This window comes from Meleagris gallopavo, chromosome 5 (assembly GCF_000146605.3).
Source record: "Meleagris gallopavo isolate NT-WF06-2002-E0010 breed Aviagen turkey brand Nicholas breeding stock chromosome 5, Turkey_5.1, whole genome shotgun sequence".
NCBI lineage: Eukaryota > Metazoa > Chordata > Aves > Galliformes > Phasianidae > Meleagris > Meleagris gallopavo.
Window position 1 is genome coordinate 28,549,462 of NC_015015.2, and position 5,000 is coordinate 28,554,461.

A 5,000-nucleotide genomic window follows, 5' to 3' on the forward strand; every position below is an offset into this window, starting at 1 on the left:
TTATAATCAGAAACCTCAAAAATACCTTTTTTTAGTGGAATAAATTTCTCTGAGGCTTGAGAGGATCTGAGTAAAAATTCAGTGAAAATACACTTTTTCTTGAAACGTCACAATAAAATGTTAAATGCCTTCTCGTTTTTGTAATCATATCTCTAAGACATATTTTGGAAGCTTTGTGGCTTTTACAAGAACACAGTTACTGCTTCATCATTCTTATCTTCCACATCTCAGTCTGTAACTGTTCAGATGTACAGCTATATTGTGTGAAAAGAAACACAAAGAACACTGTTTTAGCTCAAATGAGAGAAAACAACACATTCGATGAGTTTATACAAATTGGATGCAGATTGTTTAGTATTTCTAGCTATACTGGCTTACAAATTGTAAAACTAAAAACATTTACATAAATAGACACTGAGGATAGTAAACAATATCACAGATGTTTCTATCAACTGCCACTAAAAAAATACATTCTCAAAGATGGTGTTTTTGCTTCCGTTTTCCTCTTTTAATATAAATAATACTCACACTTTGAATCTAGATTTAAAAGTAGCATGAAGAGAAGAAATTATAATATTTTATTGATAAGATTTACATTCTCCAGGTGCTGAAAGAGGAGTAGTATTTTGTGTCAGGTAAAATTATTATGAAATTCCATTGGGCTTCATAAGAGGCTAGAACATAATATATTTCCAAGTGAGCTTTCAGAAGATAAAACATGCAATTAATTTTAGAGTGATGTTTGCTGCTCACCATTCATTCATTAGATTAAAAAGGGTGTTTTTTTTTATTGTTCTTCTCATGGTTGTGTTTTTCTTTTTTTTTTTTTGTTTGTGTGTGTATGTGTGTGTGTGGTGTGTGTGTGTGTGTCTGTGCGTGTGCAGTTTGTTTGTTTGTTTGTTTGTTTGTTTTACTTATGAGCATGTTAAGTAGCAAAGAACTCTGTCTCTTTAGGGAAACATACTTAAGAATTGAGAAAATACATAAAATAGGACACTATCTCAATACTTTTAAAAAAATCTTATCTTATCTTGATGTGCTTAATTGACTACCATCCTAACCTTTACTAACATGTAGGCTTCTTAAAAATCATTGCAGAAATTAATGCCACATAGTAATTGTGCTGCTTACATAAATTTATGTAGCCAGATTACATATTAGTTACTGGATTGTAAGGTACATTTTTAGAGCAACCTACATAAAATAAACGTAAAATTTTCAGTCTAATGTATAAATAAAAACTAATTTCTTTTCTAGAAAGACTTTTTTTCTCCTGAACTTGTAGTCAGATAAAAAAAAATAAAATAGTTTTGGAGGCTTTAAAACAGTTAAGAGTCCTGTCTTCAATGCCAAAAGAACAGAGAAGTGTCTTCCTCAATAGTTTTGAAAACAACCTCCTGTTTTTGCATAAGCTTTTTGTTAATTGACACAGCAGTTTATAAAGTTTCAAGTCATATATTTATGAAAATTATTGTAAAAACTAGAATAAAGCAAAACCAGATTTTCTTGAAATCACATGCTCTGATTCTTTGAAACACTAGACAAATTATTTTATTTCAATCAATTTTTAGTTGAATTCTAATGCCATTAAAAAATACCATTACTTCTACACTACCTTTCTTGCACTCGTTCTACTGTCTAATTAAGTATTTATTGAAAATAAACAGCTTTTAAAAGGAGGAAGATATGCAGAAATAGGAGAATAAGCTTTTCGAAAAAGAAATATTATTTATGTAAAATATAATCATAGAAGCACTTTGAGAAAATGCATGTTTTTCTTCTCTTTAAAGACAGCTCTGAAAGCTTGAACCACATTATTGATGTACAGGGCACAATACACACTGTGGCCACATAATGATATCTTTGGAGCGTTATAAATTCTCATGATAAGCCTTACTGCTGGAAATACTTTTGCATGGAGGGATAGACACCTCAAGAACAGACAATAGAGATGATTAATCTCCAGACAAACTATTCAGTAGTAGGTTTGAACAGCTCCATAGTATTCTAAAATTACCTTGTTGATTTAGAACAGTAACTATCTGCTTAGCATATTTTCTTTACCAAAAATATATCAGTTAATACACCACAAAGATAATAAATATTAAAGTATGTTTTAATATACAGAAAATCATACAAATTGTCAATGCTTCAAGTGCTGCATAAGGCCAGCACTACCAACCAATTGAATTACATTTTTAATTTCCCTTCTCAACCAAATGATAAATGAATGCAGGATAGTGTGTTAAGACATTCTGAATTTTAAATAGTGGTATTTTAAAACAAAATGTAACATGAGACATAAACAACCGATATGATTATAGTATTCAGTGGAGAAAAAAAAAAAGAAACAAACAAATTCCCATTCCCTATTTTTAGCAAACAACTGCTTTTTTATATCCCACAATACATTTTAAGTACTCTTCGTGTATGGTCAGGTAGATCTCCAGAAATGAAGTTACTGAAACAAATAGAAAGCAGGAAACACAGATTCATCATTTCCTTTGCCTAAAGAGGTTTCTTTCACACATACTAGTGAGTGGCAGCATCTCAAAAGCCACAACAATCACTGCTTTGTAATGTTAGCATCGTATTCATATGATGAATTGCTATACAGTAAATCACTTTTACCAGTTCTCAAAGATGAGCATAGGACGAGTGAGTTGCACTGAACCAGCATACATGAGACATCTTTCTATTTCGCTGTTTTCTCTTGTGACCTTGCACAACAATGAAATGGACTACTTCTTCATCCTGACAGATTGTGATCCATTGACACTTTTTTTTTTTTTTTTGCTACTTGTAATAAATGCATAGACCTACCTTTGTAATTGTTATTTCTCACTATCATCCTCTAATAGTTCTCACAAAACATTTTTTTCATAAAATGAAAAGTCAAAACAGGTGTTAGATTATTTATGTTTGACAAATTCATATCATTTAAATAATTAAAACTAATTTGTTTTGAGAGCTACAGTTGCATTTTTATTAGAGAAACAAGTACAAATAGGCATCACTACAGAGCTGTTTATTCAAGAATGAGAATAAATGAAATGGATTTTTTAGTCTCCAATCTTTACGATTAATGTGATAATGGGAATTCTAACTTCTGTGTCCTAGCAATCTGGAAACAGCTGCTCATCTGCTATAATTCCATAAAACTTCTAGAACTTAAAGCTCCACATTTTAAATGACCCTCTAAAAAATACTGTAAACAAAACAGTCAAAGCTTTCACTTTAAACAATATTTGCAAGATGAAGCTGAAATTATGTTTTAAATTAATCACAGAAGAAAAAGTTTCATTTACAAACAGCAATGTGTTTATACTTCTCTGTTTATCTTTCTTATATATTATAGAAGTTATTGTATTAATTTCCATAGAAAAAAGTATCATCCTTTTAAAACAATAAATTCATTAAAAATTAGCCTATAATATTTAAGAATAATTTTAAGAGAATGAGATAGGAATACAGTTACAAACAAAATGTACTGGATAATATATATATAATATATATATATACACACACATATCTGCTAAGAACCAATTAGAGCAGCACAGTACTTACCCTCTGAACAAAAGTCATCAACATATCTTTGTACCAATTATGTTCTACTAAACGTTTAAGGAAAAAAAGAAGCAAACTTATAGAAGCAACTTACTTATATAATTAGATTGCATTTTTCTCTTGTTCAGTAAAGATTTTCAAACATTTTTAGTAAAGATGTAGCATGTTATATGTACCGGGACTGCATTGCACCAGATCATGATGTGCTAATTCATGTTAGCCTTGGATTTAAGAGACATCTGAATCTTTTTGGATCTCTATCACTTATGAGCCCCAGTTTCTGAATCTCTTGTAAACAACAGCACTAAATCCCTTATTCCATATCGACATCAGAACATTTAAGATTTGGAGTGTGGAGACAACTCATCTCTAGTGAAAACAATGGACGGGAAAATATGCAGACAGGAATGTGAATGAGCATTGTCAATAAGCATATTGTAATTTGCATGACCCATCATTAAAATTTGCAAGGATACTACGACATAGGGATTTAATTCACTGTAAAATTACTAAAATCTACCAATTGTAGTGCTTTCAGACTGTTTATTTTTTTTCCAGTAGAAAAATAAATCTCATACATTTGAAGTGGTACACAAAAAGTCTGGGATAAAATTGATCAGATTTCTTGATAGCACCATTTACACATTCTTTAAAGTAAACATTAATATGCACTTTCTTAGAAAGCGATATAAATATATATATAAATACAGGACGTGCTAACTTCTGTTAACCATCTGAATGTGATGGAATAATCTATCTCTACTGTGCAGGTAGGCTTGTGCATGGCAGTGTGGCAATATCATTTTAAAACTTTGTTACAGATGTGATGGGAAGCTGGAAGGAGTCGAATAAGCAGAAAAAAGAGCTTAGATCTACTGTAAGCAATGAGTCGGAATGAGCCGTTAAAGGTTAGAATTTATCTTTGTTTCTGATCATTCAATGAGAAAAATGACTTCCACAGAAATAGATACTTTAAAACTGTTTGGGGGAAGGGTGGCGAGGGTGAAATAGGATTGAAAGTCCTACAGGTAATAGCAATAACTGGAAGTGTGGACGAAATTGTCTTCAGAGCAAGGAGGAAGGCAGCCGTTTAAAAGTCTAAGTGCAATGTTGTGGTGCTGAAAGAAAAGCTCCTGGTGATAAAGAAAAAAACTGCAATGCAACTTCAAGCGGTAATTTTGTGGTGCTGAAAGGACAGCTCCCAGCGTTGAGGAAAAGATCTCGGGTCTGGAATGAGGTGTCCAATCTGTATGATAAACAGCACACTGTGTCTCAGAGCGCCCATTCAATCTCAGTAAGTAAATGAAATATTGATTGAAAGTGACCCTGAAACAGAATGCATTAAAAAGACATAGAAAGCTGCAGAACTGAGGTAATTCTTATTCAGCGTGTTCACCAGCCTCCCTATGGCAAAACAAGTCTATAAATAGTTG

The 5,000-nt window shown here is 31.8% G+C and overlaps 1 protein-coding gene across 1 annotated transcript in view; it reads right to left on the reverse strand.

Annotated features, from left to right (window-relative positions):
• Positions 1-2,779: 2,779 nt before the first annotated feature.
• The window catches only part of LOC104911143 (RNA-binding protein Nova-1), a gene marked incomplete at its 5' end in the record, with an annotated part of 6,047 nt that continues 3,826 nt past the window's right edge, over positions 2,780-5,000 (reverse strand). Inside the window, one exon of the mRNA XM_031553703.1 lies at positions 2,780-5,000. This exon is cut by the window's right edge and continues 3,826 nt beyond it.